The sequence below is a fragment of the Lactuca saligna genome, chromosome 7 (assembly GCF_052625555.1).
Source record: "Lactuca saligna cultivar CGN05327 chromosome 7, ASM5262555v1, whole genome shotgun sequence".
Taxonomy (NCBI): Eukaryota; Viridiplantae; Streptophyta; class Magnoliopsida; order Asterales; family Asteraceae; genus Lactuca; species Lactuca saligna.
The window spans coordinates 99,568,683-99,595,302 of NC_136423.1; positions in this window are offsets into that span (position 1 = coordinate 99,568,683).

Below are 26,620 nucleotides of genomic sequence, written 5' to 3' on the forward strand. Positions count from 1 at the left end.
AATCATTCTCTCTGTCCATTTGTTGTTTTCTGATTTTCGATTTATGATGACTGACTAATTTGAACAAATCAAATCAGTCCTCGCCCGGCCGAGCACTTCCATTTGTCATCATCAAATCATCGAGGGGCCCACAGATATCGCTTTTATCCCAAAGGTAAAAGGAATGGATAAACTTCGACTCATATGGCTTGTTCTACTACTTGTTGAATCATACACCAAGGCACGTTTTATAGGACCGAGTTACCAAATGCGGTTTCGTGCAATCAATGTACAACCAACTCATAGTAACAACTCATATATCTCTAGGTTTGAAGAATATAAATATTATTATCTCATGATCACTCGTGATAAAATCCATGAACTGATTCCAATGAGCGCGGGTTGAATCCAATACTCAGAACTTATGAGCACTCATGAGTGTTGTAGCCCTTTGTCCAACACCTTAGACCTGTACAAGCCAACCCATGACAGTCTTAATTCATATCTACTTCCAACATATGACCAACTGTGGATGGATTGAATAACTTAGTCATTCCGGAACAATAACCTAGTTTATCCGGTAAGTCAAAACATGCAAAGTGAAACACAATAATAATTGAATCCAATATGGTATCAAAACCTATGAACATAAATAAAACACCTTTTATTTATCACCATATGATTACACATTATTCATTGTATACTGTTTCAGCTATCAAATTTATTCTTGAATTTAAAACAATAGTTGCCCCATGCTCCAAGCATGTACACTATGTTTTTCTAAACACTAGTCATTCCACACACTGTCACACCCCAAAACCAAGAACGGCAGAAACGTTCTGCGGCGGAGGACGTCATGTAAGGTATCACAACACAGTAAATGTAAATAAGCAAACAACATCATCCATTGCATTAAATATATAATTTTAATACAAGCGTGTTCTGTACAGTATAGACACCAAAAATAATGTATATCAAAATAATAAGATGAGTCTTGAATGCGGTCCATCTTCTCAAAAGTTGGCCTCGGTACCTGTCTACTGATGACCTGAGAATACAAGTTATTTTGAAAGAGTTTATCAGCATTAAGCTGGTGAGTTCATAAGTATTTTAGTGTCGGTATTTGTCATCCAAAAACGTTTGAACATGTATCAAGTGTAAGTTTGTAAAATGTATGTAAATGTTTGTAAAAGTTTGAATCTCTTAAAAAAAACCTATATTTTCTATTAAAGTAGCCTTCTACCAAGGCATAATTGTTTTGTATGCTGGTTTGTTGTAAAAGTGTGTAATTTACTCAAGTGTAACTATCATTTTCAAAACATAGTTTGTACATAATTGTTTAAGTGAAAAGATCACTAATGATGTAAAGAGTAAATTAATGTAGTACTGTAGTGTTGTATTATAGGAACTACTGTTGTACTAACTACCTTAGACCGGATTTATATTAAGGTATCATGTGATAAATTGCACCATACTATCGACTGGTAACAACGACATACGAATGGTCGTAATAACGGAATGACGTTTGGCACCCGCAGACCTGCAGGTCCGGCTGTAGCTAGCAGCAAGGTGTAGGATAGTCAATCCAGTATAGATCTATATGCAAACTCACGCTCTCCCTCTAAGAGAATTCTGGCTACAACTCGGGCCATGACAATTAAGGCATGCTCTGATACAGTGGATCACAATTGTTAACGTATTCGTGTATATGTAATGAAATGAATTGTTCTAGTATAGTTGTATATGTTCTTCCTCTAGTATAGTTGTATATGTTCTCTGTCTAGTATAGTTGGTTATGTTCTCTTTCTAGTATAGTTGTATATGTTCTCTTTCTAGTATAGTTGTATATGTACTCGTAGTAATAAGTATTAACTCATGAATGAACTGATTCATTTATCTAGAAATTGTAGTAGTAGGATCCTATGTTACCCCAATGGTAACTTACTGATGATGTACTGATAAGTATGAATATTGAAGTACTTTTATGTCTATACATGTATATTTCATATATAATTAATATTGAAACGACCTTCGGACGGTTACCCGATATCCCACCAGACCACATCTCAATGCGCGAAAAGGAAATGGGGTGGATAGCCTTCCTAAGCCCTTTAAACATTTCTTATATATCTATACATATATGGGCATGCAATTTATAAGAAGTAAAACAAAGTTTAATAAAAGCATTTGATAAGTAAAAGAGTTTGTAAAACATTTTGAAGTGAAACATTTTGATAAACAGTTTGAACAGTGATAAAATCATTGGTTTTCTATTAATCACATGTGATTAATGTAATCACATGTGATTGATGTAATAACTGTAAGTGTTTAAATTGTATCCCCCCCCCCCATAAAGTATTTCAAACATTTAAAAGCATTTCAAAGGTTAATTTAAGGGGTATGAACTCACTTGTGGTGAGTGGATTGGATTGAAGAATCGGATACCGTGCTAGGTGGCAAACGGAGACTTGTTCACACGCACGAGCCTAGTTATCGTATAATGAGCATATATATAACTAATTAGCCAATTAATAACTTAATGAAATAAGTTGAGACACTTAGGAACATGTAAACACTTTGTATAAGTGTTATAGGTCCTAAGGGTTGCGTCTAAGTGTATATGGGACAAGGCAAATAGATTGAATGGCTTCCAAGGACCTTGTATAAGTGTTTACTACTTATTAAACTCCACACAAGGAGTTTACGGTGGTAAACCCTTGAGTTTACGGCCGTGAACTCTTTTCTTGGTGGATTTGGGTGTTTAAGTGTGCTAAATGAATTCTAGAATAAGCCTAGCATTGGTAGATTAATCCTTGAAGTAGTTTAAGGCCCTAGAATGCTCCTTTGAGGAGTTTACGGCCTAAGGACCATAAGCCCTAGAGTTTAAGGCCGTAAACTGCTATGGGGTGTTTGTTTTAATTCTTTTAAGCCTCTTGCACACAAAGGATAGCTTCTAGGTTTTTGTTTAAGGCTAAAGGGGACTTTAGGCACACTTTTGTGCCTATACATGGAGTTTATGGCCCAAGAGTATTTCTTGGCCGTAAACTCCCTTTTAGGAATGATTTTGATGTGTTTTGGTCTCCAAATTAGCTACAAGCATTAGAGGGTAATTGTCTTAAAGCCTTAGGTGTGTTTAGGGCACATTTTATCCCTTGAAATTGGAGTTTACGGCCTAAGACTTTCTTGGGCCGTGAACTCCTTAAACTATGTGTTCTTGATTGTGTTCTAGCCTCTAATGATCATACATAATGTCCTTAACTAGTTGCCTAACAAGGAATTGGGACTAGGTAGCCTTAAAGCTCCATTTTGGAGTTTACTCCCCAAGAACGTTCTTGGGCGGTAAACTCCCGGATCTTGTATTTTAGACATGTAAACAATGTTATACAGCATATAACAAGCATTAAAACACATTTAGGAAAGTAGACTCACGATTTGGGATGAAAACCCGAAGATCCATGAGAGAGAAATGGCTTTTCTCTAGTTAGAAATGTGAATAATGAATGAATTTAGTTCAGAAATCTATTTATAGTCCTGAAATATTTTGACAGAAAATAATTTTATTCCGGAAATGAATTCTAATATATCCGAGTGTTGGAATAACAGTGTTGCACAAAACCGTAGCGCATCCACTCTCCTGATGCTTACTAAAGTGTAAACCCTAAATTACTCCAAGTTATACGAAAAGTCTGAAAATCGACTATGACTGTTATAACATCTGTTGAAGTGATACTGTTTGTATAGAATGGAAATTTCGGGTTGTCACATCATCCCCCCGTTAGAAGGAATTGTGTCCCGAAATTAGAATTTAAGCACATAAGAAGTTACAAATAACTAAGAGAAAAGATGAGGGTATTTCAGTTTCATCTGATCCTCGCGTTCCCAGGTGAATTCTGGTCCTTGCTTGGCGTTCCAGCGAACCTTCACAATCGGGATACGGCTTTGTTTCTTTTGCTTGACTTCAGGGTCCATGATATCTACAGGTTCTTCCATTAAGTTGAGGCTCTCGTTGATCTCGATCTCATCGAGTGGGATTACGAGAGTCTCGTCGGACAGACACTTTTTCAAGTTAGATACGTGGAATGTAGAATGTACGTTACGAAGTGTCTCAGGTAGATTGAGTTTGTAAGCTACGGGGCCTACTCTTCCGAGAATCTCAAAAGGCCCTATGTACCTTGGATTGAGCTTCCCACGCTTACCGAAGTGTATCAAGCCCTTCCAGGGTGAGACTTTGAGAAGGACTCGGTCTCCCACCTGAAATTCCAAAGGTTTTCTTCGCTTATCAGCGTAGCTCTTCTGTCGGTCTCTAGAGGCTTTCAATCGTTCACGAATCTGAACGATTTTCTCTGTCGTTGCCCGAATGATCTCCGGATCGGTGAGAGTACTATCAGAAGCTTGTCCCCTGGCTAATTGGGTATCACCCACCTCAACCCAACACAGAGGGGATCTGCACTTTCGGCCGTAGAGCGCTTCAAATGGTGATAACTGTTGTTGTAGGAAAATTCGACGAGGGGTAAATGGGTATCCCACGCTTTTCCAAAGTCAATTACACAAGCACGTAACATATCTTCTAAAGTCTGGATTGTCCTCTCACTCTGTCCGTCGGTCTGTGGAAGGTAGGTTGTTCTCATCTCTAGCCTTATTCCTAGGGAATGTTGTAGTGATTGTCAGAATCTTGAGGTGAACCTACTATCTCTGTCGGAGATCATGGATATAGGCACACCATGTAGCTATACAATTTCCCTAATGTATGTTCTCGTAAGTTTCTCCATCTTGTCAGTTTCTTTGATAGGTAGGAAGTGTGTAGACTTGGTCAATCTATCGACGATGACCCATATGGTATCAAGTCCACCCTTTGTCTTGGACAACTTGGTTATGAAATCCATATTGATCCGCTCCCACTTCCATTCTGGAATCTCTGGTTGTTGCAGTAAACCGGAGGGCTTCTGGTACTCGACCTTATCCTTTGCGCAAGTAAGGCATTTACTTTCGAAGGTAGCAATCTCTGCTTTCATATTAGGCCACCAGTATAGCTTTTTAAGATCCAAATACATCTTATCTAAACCTGGGTGGACGGAATACCGAGTGTTGTGCGCCTCGGTCATGACCAAGTCTCGGAAACCACTGTGTTTCGGTGTCCAGATCTGGTCGATGAAATATAAGGCTCCATCACCCTTGGCTTCTAAATTCTTGTCCATTCCTCTGAGGGATTCACTCGTCACATTTTCAGGTTTCATGGCTTCAAGTTGGGCCGCCTGAATTTTTTTAGACAAGTGTGAACGGATGGTTATCGACAATGACTTGACCATACGACCAGAATATTCCTTCCGACTTAGGGCGTCTGCTACTACGTTGGCTTTACCCGGATGATAACGAATATCGCATTCGTAATCACTGAGTAGCTCGACCCACCGTCGTTGTCTCATGTTGAGCTCCTTCTGATCGAATATGTGTTGTAAACTCTTGTGGTCGGTAAAGATAGTGCTTTTCGTTCCATACAAGTAATGTTTCCAGATCTTCAGAGCAAACACCACTGCTCCCAGTTCAAGATTGTGGGTCGTGTAGTTAACTTCGTGTGTCTTCAACTGTCTGGAGGCGTAGGCGATGACCTTACCTCGCTACATCAGAACACACCCGAGCCCTTGGTTCGATGCATCACAATAGACTACGAAGTCTTCTATTCCTTCGGGGAGAGATAGTATTGGTGCGGTGCACAAGGCTTGTTTAAGCATTTGGAATGCTCTCTCTTGTTTCTCTTCACAGTCAAAGGCCACGCCTTTCTGGGTCAGGGTTGTAAGAGGTTTCGCTATTCGGAAGAAGTTCTGAATAAATCTGTGGTAGTAGCCAGCGAGGCCTAGAAATTGACGAATTTCAGTAGGCGTCTTCGGTGCTGACCAGTTCTCAATGGCTTTAATTTTGGATGGGTCCACGTGGATTCCCTCTTCGCTTACCAAATGTCCTAAGAATTCGACTCCATGGATCCAAAATTGACATTTCGAGAACTTCGCATAGAGTTTCTACGTCCGTAAAGTTCTTAAAACTTGTCGCAGGTGATCACCATGCTCTTCCTTACTTCGGGAGTAGATCAGGATGTCGTCAATGAAAACGATGACGAACTGATCCAAGTAAGGTTGGCATACTCTGTTCATCAGGTCCATGAAAACTACGGGCGCATTAGTCAATCCGAATGGGATCACCACGAACTCGTAGTGTCCGTAACGAGTTCGGAAGGCTGTCTTTGGAACATCTTCCTCTAGTACCCGTAACTGGTGATATCCGGATCTCAGATCAATTTTGGAAAAATATTTCGCCCCTTGCAGTTGGTCAAATAGATCGTCTATGCGAGGCAGAGGGTAACGATTTTTTACTGTCAGTTTGTTGAGTTCTCTGTAATCGATACACATACAAAATGATCCGTATTTCTTCTTAACGAACAAGACCGGTGCTCCCCAAGGTGAGAAGCTTGGTCTTATGAAGCCCTTGCTGAGCAGTTCGTTAAGTTGACCAGATAATTCCTGCATCTCTGCTGGTGCTAAGCGGTAGGGCGACTTGGCTACTGGGGTAGCTCCTGGGACTAAGTCGATTCTGAACTCGACTTGCCGTTGCGGAGGTAAGCCAAGTAGCTCTTCTTGGAAAATGTCGGGGAAGTCGCTCACTATTGGAATGTTCTTTAGTTCTTTCGTTTCGAGGCTCGTGTCGACAACGTGAGCAAGGAATGTGTGGTATGCTTTGCGCAGATATTTATGTTCTTAAATACTTGATATAATGCGAAGACTCGCACCAGGTTTGTCACCGTAGACGATAAGAGTTTCGTTAGACGGGAGGTTGAAACGGACTGCTTTCTCGAAGCACATGATGTCGGCGCAATGAAGACTCAACCAATCCATGCCGATGATAACGTCGAAGCTTTTTATTGAGACCGGCATGAGGTCGATTGGGAATGAATGGTTATCTAGAGTTAGGGTACATCCTTAGTATATGCTACTGGTGTTTTCTGTTTTTCCATTAGCCATTTCTACTGTGAATTGTTCTTTAAGTGCGTCTGATTGTTGTTTAAGCATGCGAGCAAATTTATGATTCACGAAGTTGCGCTCCGCTCCACTATCGAACAAAATGCATGCATAGGAATTATCGAGGAGGAACGTACCGGTCACCACTGTCGGGTCAGCAACTGCTTCCCCATGGCCTATAGCTAGTACCCTCCCTGCTCCTCCAGCATTCTTCGCCTTGGGGCAGTCCCTCTTAGAGTGGCCTGCTTCGCCACATCCATAGCAAGTCGAGCTTGCGCCGGAGCCGGGGACCTGTGTCATCGGTTGTGCCGGGAACTTACAGAAACGAACGGTGTGTCCTTTCTTGTTGCAGTTAGAGCACTGCATTTCACGGCAGGGGCCGTTGTGGTGGAAGTTGCATTTGTTGCACTTTGGCAAACTTCTAGAATACTGCTTCATCGGAGTAGTAGCAGTAGCAGGGGTTACCGCGGCATGCACTGCCACAATTTGCTGCTTTTTGGCAAGTCGTTGTTTCTTCTTATCATCCCAGAACTTCCGCTTAGTGTCAGTGGGTTTGGAGGGTTCCGGGATGGCTAGGGTTGTTGTTGTTGCAAGGGTTTTGACTCCATGGTCGATGAGTCGCTGTGCCAGTCGCTTGGCACTATCGAAGGCAGCGGGGTTTGATGATAAGACATTCCCCTGATACGGAGGCACTAGCCCCCATATGTACCTTTCGATCTTTATCCCTTCAGTGGGAACCATATTAGGGCAGAGGGCCACCAGTTCGCTGAATCTGGCGGTATAAGCAACAATGTTGGTGCCCTTCATGGTCAGGCTCCAAAGCTCCTGCTCTAGTTTCTGGATCTCGCCCCTCGGGTAGTATTCCTCAATCATGAGGTCTTTCATCGTTTCCCAGCCTATGTCGTTGGCCACGATGAGAGTTAGAGCTTTAACATGGCCGTTCCACCACGTTAGGGCCTTTCCTTCAAAGGTTCATGCGGCATATTTGACTTTGCTCGCAGTAGGGCATGAACAAATTTTGAAGACTGATTCAGTCTTCTCGAACCATTGCGGGAGAGTAATGACTCTGCCGGTCCCATGAAAGGAATTCGGCTTGCAGTTGGTGAAATCTTTGTAAGAGCACTCTCTCGAGCGCACAGGAGTTTCAACCAGAATAGAGTTTACAGGGGTTCCACCTCTCCTGGAATCAATAGAGTGATACTGTGCCATGGCAGTTGCCACTGCTGCAACTACGGCAACATTTAGGGCTGCTGTATCGATGACTGGAGGTGGAGGAGGCGGTGTAGGTGTAGGGTTATTCCAGGGAGATTTGCGAGGAGGCATCTTTCAGCTATAAGTTTATAAAGATGAGAAAAGTGGTAAGAATCAATTTGTAAGTAAGGTGAGAGTGACACATGGACTAACTAACCATAGCCTAACAATTGAATGAGTGTTTGAGATCATAACCATAAAGATTTGTAGGAAAACACAAGTGTAAAGATTCTTCCCACAGAGTAGGTAGTTGTCAATAATACTAGTATTACTGATGTAACGAGTTCAATGAAAATTGCCCTAACGGTAGGTCTTACATCATACCATAAGGAAAGTTTGATGGTTCTTAGATTCCTAATTAGAGTACTGAAAGTTAGGAATATTTTACAGATAAGTTCTACTTAGAGCACCGATGTTAAAGGCTAATCCTTAACCAAAAAGATAATGATGTACTAGACATCATCTAACAGCGATGAGTATTCCTCGGGAGAACCCTGAGGTCTCTCATTTAATGGACCACCTCTTGAAGGTGTCGTTCATGAGCCCTTTGATGAGCTCGAAGTTCCATGACTTCTGCTTGAGAGGCAACCAAATGTTGTTGTAGGGTTTCATTGGTTCTCCGGGTACGTTCCATGTCTTCTTTGAGACGGCGAATGCAGAATGTGTTGACACCAGAGTTGGCATTAATCTTCACGACCCGGTCGATGGTTGCTCGACCTTGCTCAACATTACGAGCTATTCTGCGGATAATGACGGGCAGAGCTCGGTCAGCAGAACCACCTTCGCTGACGTTGTAAAAGCTTCAGTCCCTAATGTATGGTAAGGGTTGACCCTGTTCGTCACTCCAGCGATTCAAGTTATCTACCCACAAGGGAGTGGGACCTGGAAAAATTGGTCGAGGGTTATTGTTCGGGGCTTGACCTACTAGCGGTAGGTTGTTGACTTTGGGCTCAGAGTCTGATCCAGCCGAGAAGCCTTCAGCTTCATGATCATCCAACGGAATTTGGTGCTCATCATCAGAATCTGCTTCGAGCCATCCTGCGTTGCCTTCATTTGGAAAGTACGGGTCGCCGTGATGGAATCCAGCCATTTAAATCTACGCGAGAAGAGAGGTATAAGGATATAGTATATATGTAGTTAGTAGTACAAAATAAACCTATAGTATTTTAAGTTTAGGTTCTATTGATTTTCTTGTGGTATTATTGGTAAGTTTTTTGACTTGTTAACACATCACAACCATTCTAGGGCATAAGCTAATCACTCCTCGAACCAGCATAGTTGATCAGGCTATGCCATTCCCCGGACTGACCATATATTCCCGAGCTAACCTGTGATATTTAACAATCGTAATACTTTTGTTCTTGTCATTGTGACACTGATTTTAGTATGAATGTAGACTAGTATACTTAATTAAATATTTTAATATTTAAAGTATTGACTCTTGGTCAGACTGTTTTAATCCCAAATGGGTTTATAGTTTAGTATATCTTTTATGGGTTGATATACTTGATTCACTATAAACAATGCTCTGATACCAATCTGTCACACCCCAAAACCAAGAACGGCGGAAATGTTCTGGGGCGGAGGACATCATGTAAAGTATCACAACACAGTAAATGTAAATAAGAAAACAACATCATCCATTGCATTAAATATATAATTTTAATACAAGCGTGTTCTGTACAGTATAGACACCAAAAATAATGTACATCAAAATAATAAGATGAGTCTTGAATGCACTCCATCTTCTCAAAAGCTGGCCTCGGTACCTGTCTACTGATGACCTGAGAATACAAGTTACTTTGAAAGAGTTTATCAGCGTTAAGCTGGTGAGTTCATAAGTATTTTAGTGTCGGTATTTGTCATCCAAAAACGTTTGAACATGTATCAAGTGTAAGTTTGTAAAATGTATGTAAATGTTTGTAAGTGTTTGTAAAAGTTTGAATCTCTCAGAAAAACCTATATTTTCTATTAAAGTAGCCTTCTACCAAGGCTTAACTGTTTTGTATGCTCGTTTGTTGTAAAAGTGTGTAATTTACTCAAGTGTAACTATCAATTTCAAAACATAGTTTGTACATAATTGTTTAAGTGAAAAGATCATTAATGATGTAAAAACTAAATTAATGTAGTACTGTAGTGTTGTAGTATAGGAACTACTGTTGTACTAACTACCTTAAACCGGATTTATATTAAGGTATCATGTGATAAATTGCACCATACTATCAACTGGTAACAACGACATACGAATGGTCGTAATAACGGAATGACGTTTGGCACCCGCAGACCTGCAGGTCCGGCTGTAGCTAGCAGCAAGGTGTAGGATAGTCAATCCAGTATAGATCTATACGCAAACTCACGCTCTCCCTCCAAGAGAATTCTGGCTACAACTCGGGCCACGACAATTAAGGCATGCTCCGATACAGTGGATCACAATTGTTAACGTATTCTTGTATAAGTAATGAAATGAACTGTTCCAGTATAGTTTTATATGTTCTTCCTCTAGTATAGTTGTATATGTTCTCTGTCTAGTATAGCTGTATATGTTCTCTTTCTAGTATAGTTATATATGTTCTCTTTCTAGTATAGTTGTATATGTACTCGTAGTAATAAGTATTAACTCATGAATGAACTGACTCATTTATCTAGAAATTGTAGTAGTATGATCCTATGTTACCCCGATGGTAACTTACTGATGATGTACTGATAAGTATGAATATGGAAGTACTTTTATGTCTATACATGTATATTTGATATATAATTAATATTGAAACGACCTTTGGACGGTTACCCGAAATCCCACCAGACCACATTTCAATGCGCGAAAAGGATATAGGGTGGATAGCCTTCCTAAGCCCTTTAAGCATTTCTTATATAGGTATACATATATGGGCACGCAATTTATAAGAAGTAAAACAAAGTTTAATAAAAGCATTTTATAAGTAAAAGAGTTTGTAAAACATTTTGAAGTGAAACAGTTTGATAAACAGTTTGAACAGTAATAAAATCATTGGTTTTCTAGTTATTAATCACATGTGATTAATGTAATCACATGTGATTGATGTAATAATTGTAAGTGTTTAACTTGTATCCCCCCCCCCCCATAAAGTATTTAAAACATTTAAAAGCATTTCAAAGGTTAATTTAAGGGGTATGAACTCACTTGTGGTGAGTGGATTGGATTGAAGTATCGGATACCGTGCTAGGTGGCAAACGGAGACTTGTTCAACCGTACGAGCCTAGTTATCCTATAATGAGCATATATATAACTAATTAGCCAATTAATAACTTAATGAAATATGTTGAGACACTTAGGAACATGTAAACACTTTGTATAAGTGTTATAGGTCCTAAGGGTTGCATCTAAGTCTATATGGTACATGGCAAAAGGATTGAAAGGCTTCCAAGGACCTTGTATAAGTGTTTACTACTTATTAAACTCCACACAAGGATTTTACGGTCGTAAACCCTTGGCTTTATGGCCGTGAACTCTTCTCTTGGTGGTTTTGGGTGTTTAAGTGTGCTAAATGAATTCTAGAATAAGCCTAGCATTGGTAGATTAATCCTTGTAGTGGTTTAAGGCCCTAGAGGAGTTTACGGCATAAGGACCATAAACCCTAGCGTTTACGGCCTTAAACTCCTATGTGGTGTTTGTTTTAATTCTCTTAAGCCTCTTGCACACAAAGGATAGCTTCTAGGTTTTTGTTTAAGGCTAAAGGGGACTTTAGGCACATTTTTGTGCCTTTTCTTGGAGTTTACGGCCCAAGAGTATTTATTGGCCATAAACTCCCTTTTAGGGATGATTTTGATGTGTTTTGGTCTCCAAATTAGCTACAAGCATTAGAGGGTAATTGTCTTAAAGCCTTAGGGGTGTTTAGGGCACATTTTGTCCCTTGAAATTGGAGTTTATGGCCTAAGACTTTCTTGGGCCGTGAACTCCTTAAACTATGTGTTCTTGATTGTGTTCTAGCCTCTAATGATCATACATAATGTCCTTAACTAATTGCCTAACAAGGAATTGGGACTAGGTAGCCTTAAAGCTCCATTTTTGAGTTTACTCCCCAAGAACGTTCTTGGGCGGTAAACTCCCGGATCTTTTATTTTAGACATGTAAACAATGTTATAAAGCATATAACAAGCATTAAAACACATTTAGGAAAGTAGACTCACGATTTGGGATGAAAACCCGAAGATCCGTGAGAGAGAAAATGGCTTTTCTCTAGTTGGAAATTTTAATAATGAATGAATTTAGTTCAGAAATCTATTTATAGTCCTGAAATATTTTGACAGAAAATATTTTTATTCCGAAAATGATTTCTAATATATCCGAGTGTTGGAATAACAGTGTTTCACAAAACCGTAGCGCATCCACTCTCCTGATGTTTACTGAAGTGTAAACCCTAACTTACTCCAACATATACAAAAAGTCTGAAAATCGACTATGTCTGTTATAACTTCTATTGAAGTGATACTGTTTGTATAGAATGGAAATTTCGGGTTGTCACACAGACCAAGTATGCATACTATGTTTGTCTATGATCTTTACTTTGTGAACTAGATCAATTGAACATAACTTCAATGATTCTCTTTTCACACTCCCAAACCCTTACTGTAAATACAAGAATTCCAAATTCATGTCATTTACTAAAATCTGTTAGATTCTAAACTTATATGCATTAATCCTCTTGTAATGATTATGCACAAAGTCATAAAGACTTGACAACAAACATTACAGAGCATTCCAAAGGAGATCAACTTCTTGGAAACATCCTTCTTGCATTAAGTTTCCTAATCTTAAACAGATTGAAAATTCTAACTTTGAAACATTTCCAGATTCCATTTTGACTATCACTTCTGAACAAGAGTTGCCTCCTTACAGATTATGTGAATATGGTTCTTCCAGAATTATCACTATACTTCCAACTGTCCTTGAGCAACCAATCTTTGGTAAACCTTAGATTGTCTGCGACGATTGTTTAATCCTTTTAGTCATTTCTAGTTCTAAACCTTTTCCTTTCTTAATGCCCCAGGCATTTGGAAAAATTTAGAAAGGATGAATATAGCACATGTAATCGATCCTATATCCGAAGCATATGGGACACGATTCATGATGTCTCACATAAAGACCAAACCAGTCTTTTGCTATAACATTTCCATTTCTATTTGCCAAGTTCTCATAATTCAGATTATGAAAAGGGATTCCGTAATAATAATTGATTTTTAGAATGCAAATAATGGACCCATATACAGAATTTCCTTATGTTGAGCCATTCCAACATGAAATTCATATACATATCCTTGACTAAATGATTAAAACCTCACGATCTAAGCTTATAGATTTGAGATGAAGTATAATTTCCTCTCCCTTAATTATAGCAAAACAACTTTTTCCCAATTGATACCTTTTGTTTTCTATAATTAACATTGCTAACTTGCAATCTTTATCATAATTATCATGCTCCCACTAACATGATGATTATTAGCATAACACTTATGCTCCCACTAGCTTTGACATGTACTCAGAAATCAGCTGGACTTCTAGAAATCAATACTTTATTGACTTTCTTACCAAAGTTCAGATTTCTGATACTGGATTGTTTTGATAGAACTTTATCAAAATCATACATCTTCCCTTAGATAGCACACTTGTGTGTCTAAACAATTATGAAGAGGGATGTCGTAATCATAATGGTTAGACCTTTTTGCCACTTCTCACAAGTCCAGGTTATTGTGCTGGTAAACCACACACGCTCCACTAACGACTTTGAGAATGCAAATATCACAATTGCTATCTAACTAAAATCTACTTAGTGAAAGTGTTTCCTCACCATCATTTTCATGAATCGGAGAGAAACCTTGTGACACTTAGATTTAATGGTGTATGTGTTCTTATCCATGTGAATTGTCAAAACCATAGTCACAAGACAAGGATAATGACAAATCCAACTCATATGGACTGAACTCAATCTCAACTTCTTGCCACCTGGCAGCTCAAGGGCCTACCATTGCTTCCAAGTTGTTGTGCAACCAATTGAGAACTCTAAGAACTCAACTTTAACTGGAATGGGCACAGACTATGTCAACACGATAGGTTATAAACCTCAAGTCGTGTGCTAGTGAAGAACTTTAGGTTTTATTCTTGATTAGTTCTTGAGACTTTCAAGACCTTTAAGACTCCCACTATCCTCTTGACCTATAAGACTCCTTTGTCATCCAAGAGATAGTGTGGATTCTAACTAAGAGAAACACTTCACATAGTTGGGCTAAGTTGGTCTTTGTTTTATCCAAAACATCACAACTTACGAACTTCAAATGAACAAGAGTAGTACACTTTTACTCTTACATTTGACAAGTGTTTTAAACCTTCATAAAGACATGTCACTCAAATTACAATCTTGGAGTATGACTCAAAGACTTGTATTGAAACGAAGTATGACTCGTCTTCTTGATTTAAGCATTTCAACAATTCAAGATCCCTTCTTCTTAGTTATAAGAATGCACTAAGACTTCCTTAGAGAACTAATTTTGATATGGTTTCTTAATCATTAAGATGATCACAAAACTGATACTAAAGTACTCTCTCCCATCTTTTCAGATTTGAGGAACTTTTATCCTTCTGCCTAATTTGATTCTTCTTATCCGCTCTGCCATGCATTGAAACCTTTTCCAATGTCTCAGAGTTACACTTAAGCTTGTAAGTGTAATCATATTTACTGAGCTTTAGTAAACTATGACGAATAGCATTATATCTTTTGTGGTGGACTTAATCAGTGCACATAACTATGTACTCGATCCCTTAGTCCATTACTTGACTCACACATCCATGTGAACAAGTAATTAGTCTTAATTTTTCCAATACTTGAAAGTTCTCATTCATCATGCTATACAACTTGCATGATTCCAAGTCCCGGTCCAATTGAGACTTTGGATGATGAGAATCTTTCCTTATTTGGTAAATTTAGACATTACCACAAATGAAGGAATCAATTTCATATTTCCACTCTTGCTATTAATGGACTCATATAAGCAACAATTTTTCCTCAAACGCCATTGTAAGGATATTTTAAAATAAATAAAATCAAAAATTTTCTTTTATTTTAAAACTATGCGGAAAAACTTATCCTTACAATCCATATGAAAACTTGTTGTTATCTATTCCTAAGCAATACCTCGTAATTCCTAAGAAGTAGCTCAAGAATCTGATCTTCAAACTACGTGATAGAAATCCATCTATGCGATCAGATTCAGCATATTCTTTCTTTAAGTTCCTTTACTTTTCTTTGATTCTTAAAACATTACCATGTGACCCAGTCACATCATGTATCAGGAATCTCAGAATAGAAACTTAACAGAGTTAGATTTGTGGACTTTACCTGAAGTAGAGTCAACCTTATTGACTTTAACATCCTTAGGAAAATTTGGCAGCTTCGCAACTAATGACCCTTCCTTTCGCAATATAAACATATGGACCCTTTGATAATGGTACACATGACTATTACAGACTTAGCCTTTTCTCTTTACCATTTGGTCAACTTAGTTGACTATGGTCAATCCCTTTCCTTGGGAAGAGAATGCTTTTTCTGTATTTCCAGTGTCACCATTGTCAATGTTCATAAAGTTTCAGGAAGTTGATCTTAGCAAATAGATAAGATCATTAAGGGTCTTGTCATAGTCTATTTCATAGGTGTTCCAAAAGAACTCACTATGTGACTTAGAAAGTGATTGAACCACCAACTTTCTCAAGACTTTGACACCCAACTCTCCCAGCTTGTCAATATGTGACTACATCTCCAAGATGTGACCACACCTAGACCTTGCCTTGCCAATAGGGCTTGAGTGATCTTAAACTTTTCAAGAACTTGTGGGTTAGGGAGAATAATTGGAGGAGGAGAAAGAAGTATGATATCCATGGGACATCATCTTCATTAGGAAAGCTTGTTTCAAGAGATTTGGGAAGATCATAAATGTCTAAACCAGACATGTTTTGGGAGATATTCAAGATAGTTGATCTTAAAGTCCTTAATATGACACCCAATATGAAATATTAAGGCTAGGACCCAACAAACTATTTTATAACTTAGAAGAGGTATGCCGTAATCCAAGCTATAAAACAATTTGAAGGTAGGTGAATGACGATTCACCAATTTCCACCAAGATAAACGAAATGTATTATTAGGTTTTAATTGGTTTTTGAAACTCCTAGATCTTTTGAGATTCATTGAACTGTTCAATGGCATGTTTCAATCTCGAGTGTGCCCTTCAAGTTTTGTGACTGCGATGCCCAGGATCACAAAACAAGGTGTGAAGTAACCATGCAAATTACTTGGTACCCTTAAGTGTTTACCCCTTAATCGATGTGCCGGTTAACCACACACGCTCCATCGATACTATGATAAATATTAAGTCACCCTTTACCTACCTTGTAAAGTCCAAGTTAGTGTGCTGGTTAACCATACACGCTCCACTAACGACTTAGACAAAGTGTAAAGTGTAATTTCATGGATTAGCACCTTACTCACATTTTTCCTGAGTAACTAAGATTGGGAATTATTAAGAGTTTAGTTACTTAGTATTTATCATTAATACTTTTAATGAAGGGAGAATTATAGTCCTGTCAAACCCGTTCGGCTAACGACCCTCCACCACTCAAGCAAGCGGTGGGTGAGAGTGGACACCCATTAAGTTGCCATATTATAAACAACCTTATACCCACCTTATAGACCGGCTTCGTGAATGAGGCGTACTAGCGGTAAGACTGACTTTACTATTATACATATATATATATATATATATATATATATATATATATATATATATATATATATATATTATTAACTTATAATATTATAAAGTATAAGGGTTGAATTTTAACTTTTAAAATTCTAAGGGCTAACTTGGAATTAAAGTATTCATCAGAGAAAACTTTACAAATTCCAAAACTTGAGGGAAAGTTTTGAAACTCTTCAAAACTAATTAATTCCATAATTTATGTGTTTAAAGTAGTTTTAATCCAAAAAAACTCTTCAAGTTCCATAACTTGAGGAGAAGTTATGGAAGACTTTAAACTAATAAAAGAATTAACTTTTCTTTATTTTATAACTTATGGAATTAATTAAGGTTACACTTTTTTTATTTAATGAAGAGACTCTTGGTCCTCCATAACTTGAGGACAAATTATGGAGTCATAACTCCAATTAATTAGAACTAGACTCTTCATTTTGTAACCTTTGCCAACTTTTATGAGTTTTATGAAACTTAAATGTGACTTTTCATATAACTTGAGGACAAGTTACAAAAACACATTTTAGAATCAACTCTTAGATTAATTTAGATTGAAAACAACTATTTCACTCAACTTTTCTATTAATCTAAGAAACTCATATGTGATGGGTTTTGGTCATAAGACATCCTATGTGCTCATAAAAACCCTAATGCTTGGATCTAGGTTTCTCTATTGTACATGCTTTGAATCCAAGACTATAAACCCTAATTCTAGCATTCAAATAATCATATTAACATGAGAATAAGTTTATAATGTTACCTTGATTATTATGTAGCAATAACAATCACAAATCTCCTTGAATTGACTTTGGAATGCTTAGAGTCACAAGTGTCACTCCTCTAATGGCTTACAAACACCAAGAGCAAATGGAGAAGATATAAAGCGAGAGGAGAGAGGTTATAATTCGTCCTTAGGACTTCTTGGGAAGGAATACACGAATTCATGAGCCAAGGGGTGTTTATATAGGTGTAGAGATAGGGTTTTAGTCATTATCCTTATCTAGTTGCTTATCCACAAAGCAACCCATAAGATAATCCTTGAATCCTTATCATAGTCGAATTCTAAGGCCTTATCACCTCAATTTCGTTCACCCTATATATAAGATAATCCTTACCTTATTTTGTAACTATCACAAAATTACAAATCAGCCCCTCTAGTTTAATTAATTACACTTGATCACAAAATTAATTCCTAATTAATTATTGACCAATATTAATTAAACAAATATGATTTTTCCTTTAATATATTATTCTTATAACATATTAATAAATCATATTATCCTTTCTCTCTCTCTCTCTCTCTATATATATATATATATATATATATATATATATATATATATATTTCTCCAATCAAGTTGCTTTGGTGAAGGCAACCCAAAAGGACCATGCACCATCGAGTCAAGTACATACCAAAATACTTATGGACTTAGACACTAATCCAACAGTCTCCCACTTGGATAAGTCTAACAACTATTCTTCGTATGACTTCAGATCCTGATCTGCAATCGTAGCTTTCCAACGCCACTGTCAACTCTGATCATATCAGATACGCGTGTTCTTAGATAAGGGATCATATATTCCTCCATTCTAGATATCATATGAGATACGATTTCTAATCATTCTCTTTGTACTACTTCTCGATTTTCGATTTATGATGACAGACTAATTGAGAAAATCAAATTAGCCCTAGCCTGGCCGAGCATTTACGTATGTCATCACTAAACCATCGAGGGGCCCAAAGATATCGCTTTTATCCTTATTTAGATAAAAGGAATGGATAAACTTTGATACAATGCTTGCTTGCACTTACTAACCAAATCACACACAATAATATGTTTTATAACACCAAGTTACTAGTGCGTTTACATATTATCAATGTGCAACCAATTAGCAAGATACAACTCACACATCTCGGTTTCAAGAATATAAGATGTTATCGTCTCACCAATCACTCGTGATACAATTCATGGCAAGTGAGCGTGGGTTTAATCCAATGCTCAAATTCATATTCATAAGCACTCATGAATGTTTCAGCAAACATTTGCTTATGTCTAATACTCTTTTAGACAATCCACACACCAATTCACGACAGTCTTCAATCATATCTACTTCCAATATATGAACGACTGTGGCCCGTTTGAATAATTCGATTATTCTTAATAAACTCAGTTATTCTGGAAGTCAAAACATGCAAACTGAAACACAAGAATAATACTAATCCCATATGGCCTCAACCCTTTGAGTATAAATAAAACATGTTTTATTTATCACCATATCGATTACTCATTATTTGTCATTTCGGGTAATCAACTTCGTACTTGAATTATTACACTTGTCCCATGCTCCTAGCATGCACACAATGTTTACCTATGGTTCTTACTTTTGTGGAATAGACAAACTGCACACATTTCCAATCATTCTCATTTCACAACTCCAAATCCTTTTTCATAAGTGAAAGAATATCAAATTCTTGCTACTTATAGAATATGCTAGATTCTAACATCCTATGCAATGATTCTTTCGTAATGTCACTGCACCAAAGTCACAAAGACTATTGCCAATGATATTACAAAGTCCTCTATCGTAGATTGTTACAAGACAATTCCTTAGACATGATGTCTCTCACTCAAAGTACATTCCTTTGAACATCCTTTTGTATAAAAGTTTCTAATCTAGTCATAGATTTTCAACATTTACTTCCCAATATAGATACATTTCCATACTTTCCATATGACAACTCATTTCTTAATAAAATCTTTTCTATTCATCATAATGTCAATATGGTCCATTAATACCATGCTTCCAACTACTCACAAGCAACCAATCCTCGTCGAACTTTGGATTGTTCTTTGATAGTTGTTTAATTATTTTAGTCAAAACCGTTTCTAGTCCCTTTTCCCTCTAAATGCGCTAGACATTTGGAAGATTTTAGAATAGTCAAACATTAAAGCATTTGCAATCGATCCTATACCCGAAGCATATGGGACACGATGCACAATGTTTTATTTGCTATGTTCTCAAAATTTGAATTGTGAAAAGGAATTCCGTAATCATAATCGAAATTTTAAGAACACACTTGTCACACCCCGAAAACCGAAGGCGGAAACATTTCCGGGGTGGACTACCACGTTGAGTATCAAATCCAATGCACATAGTAAGTAAAGTAAAACAACCATTACGTTACATAATAAAAGTTTTACAGTTGTTTCAAAAGTAAAGTTTGTACAGCTGTGATACATAGTATATATAAGCAAAAGAAACGGATCTTCATGTACACCGTCTTCAAGAAAAAAGGATCTGCGAGTACCTTTTCTAACGCTGACCTGAGAACACAAGCGGTTTGAAAATCAACATAAAGCTGGTGAGTTCATAAGCGGTTTTTGTTTGTGAAAATGTTTCGAGTTTCCTTTCTGTTTCTGAAATGTTATATGCACCAAGAAAATCCCATATTTTCTTAATAGTTGGTTATTGTTTCACAAATGTAAGTATAGTAAGTTTGTACACTGAAAACATGTTTATTCATGCGAAAATGTATAGTTGGTTATCTGACTTGTTAAACTGTTCTGTTTACTATCATGTGTTACCAGGAAAGTCCCATAGTTTCCTTATTGTATGTTACAAATTTTAAAAGATGTAATGTTATCCAGTTTGTTACTCTTTCTAGTTATGTGAGTGTTACCCAAGAAAGCCCCATGCTTTCCTGCATGTTGGTTTCTAATGTAAACGATGTTAAAGATGTAAAAGATGCATTACTATAAGTAAATTTCTGTTATCCCTATTGCGAGTTCCATAACCATACAATAGACTAATACCTGTGGCAATAAGTAGTCCACATACTTATGACTTTCTTCACCCTTGAACCATTACAGTTCGGCTGTAGCTAGCAACCAGGTGGGGGGTAGTCAGCCCCGTATAGATCTATACACTCAAGTCACGCTCTCTAAATACCAGAGATTCTGGTTATGGGTGTAGTCCTCCATTCGCGTATCTCGGTGGAGTGTTCTCCGAGTACGTGTCTCCAATCATACAGGATTAACAAATTTACTAGTAATAATATGATAGTCCTCCACTCGCGTATGAGTGTGGAGTGTTACCGAGGACAAAACAGTGTACAGGTATTATGATCAAATGTTTAATGTCATGCTTTTAACTGATAAAATGTGGAAAACCATTTGTGAAATATATGTAAAACATAATAGTTTAAAGACCTATTTCACAAATATATGTTACGTGATCTGCATGTTCAAATGATCATCAGTTGTGGTAATCAGTTATAAAAGCATATGAAATATGAAACATAAATTTAAAAACATGTTTTGAGTACAAGAATTCCCTTGTACTTTGCTTGTGTTCCCCCCCCCCCCCACCCTGAAAACAGTGAAAACAGTAAAAAAGGGTAGGGGTATGAACTCACCGGACTCGGAAACGTGTCGGTTTTGAATACTAGACGTTGGTTCGGGGTTTGATTACTCACGATGTCCCTATGTAAAATGAAATCATGTCCATATATATACAATTAGAGATACATTCACTAATCATATGGAACATTACACTCCAATGAGGTTAAAACACCTCAAAATGAGCGTTTAGGGTGACTCGGGTGACATCTTCGGACGTGTAATGGCACTAGGGACTTGGGACCTGAGTTTACTCCCCAAGAGTAAACATTTTAAGGAGTTTACAGCCATTGAACACACACATACATGAGTTTATGGTCGTAAACTCATGTGGGTGTGATTTTGGGTGTTTAAATGGCTTAAATGGACATGGGGATTGTTGGAATCGATTTCTAAAATGCCTTGGAATGGATTGCAAGATACTATAACACTTAAAAGGGAGTTTACGGCCATACCATAGGATTTTACGGCCGTGAACTCACCTATGGCCAAGGAAAATTGATTTGAGCTTCAAAGGAGAATCACATGTGATTCTAGTTAATTTTCCAAGCCTTGTTATGAATTTAGAACATCATTTAACACACTTATTGGAGTTCATGGCCTAGAGGTATGTTCTAAGGCCGTAAACTCTTCTTTACCCATGAAAAAGATGGTTTTTCATGCTTAAAACAATCGCATGTGATTCTAGAAATTTATACAAGCCATTTGAGTGTATTTGATGCATCATTAACATAGTTTTATGAGTTTACGGCCAAGGGTATGCTCCTAGGCTGTAAACTCTTATAAGTGACATTTTTGATGTGTTTCAAACCTTTAAACTATTTTTAGATGCATCTAGATTTTACCACAAAGCCATTGGTTGAGTTTCAAGGCATTTGGACATGTTTTAAGGCTCTAAATCCCCATTTAAGAGGAGTTTACAGCCCAAGAATATGTCTTGGCCGTAAACTCTCTTTTGTCCCCCAAAAATCATGTTTAAGGTGTTTAGATGCTAAAACCAATGTCCCACAAGTCATATCTAAGTCCCAACTATGATTTGGAAGGGTTAATTGGCTCAAAAACCCCTTGAATATGAGTTTACGGCCCAAGAATGTTTCTTGGCCGTAAACTCACTTTTGTCCCTTAAAATCAATGTTTTAATTGTTGTAAGTCCCTTCCATTAAGTCATTAAGCCATTACTAACGTCTAACATTGCTTAGGAGGGGTTTTAGGGCTTAAAAACCCTTGTTATATGAGTTTACGGCCCATGAAGGTTCCATGGCTGTAAACTCATGAATATAGTCTTAAATCATGCTTTGAACTCGAATTTGAAGGCTAAGAAGGTTACAATACAAGCTAGGGAAAGTACCTTAGAGATTTGAAGCCTTAAATTTGAGTTTTGATCCCTTAAAGTTGGATGAGGAGAGAGGTTGGAAGTGTTTAATGGTAGATTGACCAAAGGCTTCAAATGGAGTCTTAAACACGTTTATATAGTGTTTAAGTTTTGGACACGGTGGAATTCTACCCGATTGAGTTACCGTAACCCGATACGGCAATTTCTAGAAATATTCCGATCACTATAATTGGATGTTAAAATGATTTCTAATTGTATTAAGACACCCATTAAGTCATTCTAAATGTGTACTAATTAATGACTTAATTATACGGAAGATCGGAAATCGAATTTGGAATGACGATTGGTTGCGCGAATTGTACTACGAAAGAGTTACAATAAATGATACGGAAATTTCGGGTTGTTACATTATCCCCCTGTTAAAGGGAAGTTCGTCCTGAAATTCAAAGTTTAGAACATAAGACAAGATACAAATCATGGATCAGAAAAGAGTTGTGGATACTTCTGTTTCATTGAATCTTCCCGTTCCCAAGTGAATTCCGATCCCCGCTTGGCATTCCAGCGAACCTTCACTAACGGGATGCGACTTTGTTTCGTATGTTTGACTTCTCGATCCATGATTTCGATCGGTTCCTCCACAAAGTTGAGTTTTTCATTGATCTCGATCTCGTCTAAGGGAATTGTTAGGGTTTCATCGGATAGGCACTTTTTGAGATTTGAAACATGGAAGACACGATGAATGTTACTGAGTTCGTGAGGTAAATGAAGTTTATAGGCAACTTGACCAATCCTGGAGAGGATCTCAAAGGGTCCAATGTACCTTGGATTAAATTTTCCACGCTTACCAAAGCGTACAATGCCTTTCCAGGGCAAGACATTTAACAGGACACGGTCTCCAACCTGGAATTCTAGTGGTTTCCGACGATTATCAGCGTAACTCTTTTGACAATCACGTGAGGCTTTCAATCGGTTACGGATTTGAATGATCTTTTCGGTAGTTTCGCGGATGATTTTAGGACCAGTGAGAGCACTGTCGGGGACTCGACTCCTGGCTAACTGTGTATCCCCCACCTCGGACCAGCGCAGAGGGGATCTGCACTTACGACTGTATAGGGCTTCAAACGGAGCAGCCCTAATGCTGGTGTGGTAACTGTTGTTGTATGAGAATTCGATTAAGGATAGATGTGTGTCCCACGATTTTCCAAAGTCAATGACACATGCCCTAAGCATGTCCTCCAGGGTTTGGATTGTTCTCTCACTCTGTCCATCAGTCTGAGGATGATACGCCGTGCTCATATCTAGTTTGGTTCCAAGGGCTTTCTGAAGGGATTGCCAGAATCTGGAGGTAAACCTACTATCTCGATCAGAGATAATGGATACAGGTACACCGTGTAAACGTACTACTTCCTGAATGTAGATTCGCGCGACTCTCTCCATCTTGTATGATTCTTTGATCGGAATGAAGTGAGCGGATTTTGTCAAACTATCGACAATTACCCAAATGGTATCGTACCCACTAGAACACTTGGGTAGTTTGGTGATGAAGTCCATGGTAATTATCTCCCATTTCCACTCGGGGATCTCGGGTTGTTGGAGCAGACCTGAGGGTTTCTGATGTTCAACTTTAACTTTGGCGCAAGTCAGACACTTGCCCACGAATGTAGCTATTTTAGCTTTCATGTTTGGCCACCAGTATTGTTTCTTGAGATCCAGGTACATCTTGTCCAAACCTGGGTGAACAGAGTATTTGGTTCTGTGTGCTTCTTCCATGACTATTTCCCTGAATCCACCGGATTTGGGAATCCAGATTCGATTCATGAAACAGTGAACTCCATCACCTCTGATCTGAAGTTTCTTTTCCATCCCTCTCAAGGTTTCATCTGACATGTTCTCGGGTTTGAGGGCTGTTAACTGAGCTTCTCGAATTTGTATGGGTAAGTTGGAATGGATAGTCATCGTCTGGTTCTTCACTTTGTGGCCTGCACTATCCTTTCGGCTTAGGGCATCTGCTACCACATTGGCCTTGCCGGGGTGGTAACGGATTTTACACTCATAATCACTGAGTAATTCTACCCATCGTCGTTGCCTCATGTTTAAGTCTTTCTGATTAAAGATGTGCTGTAGGCTCTTGTGATCAGTGAAGATCGTGCACTTGGTTCCGTAGAGATAATGTCTCCAAATCTTCAATGCAAAGAGTATGGCTCCTAGTTCCAAATCGTGTGTGGTATAGTTGAACTCGTGTGCTTTCAGCTGTCTTGAGGCGTAGGCAATCACCTTTCCTCTTTGCATAAGCACACAGCCTAAACCTTGATTAGACGCATCGCAGTAGACAACGAACTCCTATGTCCCTTCAGGCAGAGACAGAACAGGCGCGCTGCATAAGGCTCTCTTCAATGTTTGGAATGCAGTTTCTTGTTTATCACTCCAACAAAAGAGTACACCTTTCTGTGTTAGAGTGGTTAAAGGTTTGGCAATTTTGGAAAAATTCTGAATGAATCGTCGATAGTAGCCGGCGAGACCCAAGAATTGACGAATTTCTGTGGGTGTCTTTGGTGCCGACCAATTCTCTATCGCTTTAATCTTGGAAGGATATACATGAATACCTTCCTCACTTACCACGTGACCGAGGAAAGTTACCTTCCGTATCCAGAAATCACATTTGGAAAATTCCGCGTATAGCTTTTCGGATCTAAGGGTCTCCAACACTTGCCTCAAGTGTTGCTTGTGGTCTTCTTCGCTTCGGGAGTAGACGAGGATGTCGTTAATGAACACGATGACGAATTTGTCTAAGAAAGGACGGCACACCCGGTTCATCAGGTCCATGAACACAGCCGGTGCATTGGTTAGACCGAAGGGCATCACTATGAACTCGTAGTGTCCATACCGAGTCCTGAAAGCTGTTTTGGAAATATCATTTTCCTGGACTCGTAACTGATGGTACCCTGACCGAAGGTCTATCTTCGAGAAGTAGCTGGCTCCCTGGAGTTGATCGAAGAGGTCGTCTATTCTTGGAAGAGGATATCAGTTCTTAACGGTTAACTTGTTCAGTTCACGATAGTCGATACACATCCGAAAGGATCCATCTTTCTTCTTGACAAACAGAACCGGAGCTCCCCAGGGTGAGGAACTCGGTCTAATGAATCCTTTACTGAGCAACTCATTGAGTTGACTGGATAACTCCTGCATTTCTGCCGGAGCTAAGCGATACAGAGATTTTGCTACGGGAGTAGCCCCAGGAATTAGGTCAATACGGAACTCGACCTGACGTTCAGGAAGAATTCCCGGAAGTTCTTCGGGAAACACATCTGGAAAGTTACAGACTTCGGGGATGCTCGCGAGGTCTCTAACTTCTTGTTTCTCGTTGATCACATGAGCTAAGAATGCAACGCACTCCTTTCGAAGGAGCTTTCGAGCTTTGATGCAGGAAATGATATGAAGAGGTGAACTGGGTTTATCGCCATAGATTATGAGAGTTTGATCCAAAGGAAGATTGAGACGAATAGCTTTCTCGTAACAAAGAATATCAGCATGATTGGGACTCAACCAATCCATGCCAATGATAACATCAAAGCTCTTAATGGAAACGAGTATGAGATCTATAGGAAATGAGTGATCATTTAGGGTAAGCGTACAACCTATGAATACATCGTTAGCGCTTTCTTTCTCACTGTTAGCCATCTCAACGGTAAACATTTCAGTTAGTGGTTCAGGATTAGGTTTTAGGTTATGTTTGAAAGTATGACTAACAAAACTCCTTTCAGCACCCAAATCAAAAAGAATACTAGCATATGAGTTGTCGAGAAGGAACGTACCCGAAACGACAGTGGGATCAGCAACTGCTTCCTCCCGTCCCATGGTTAGAATCCCCCCAG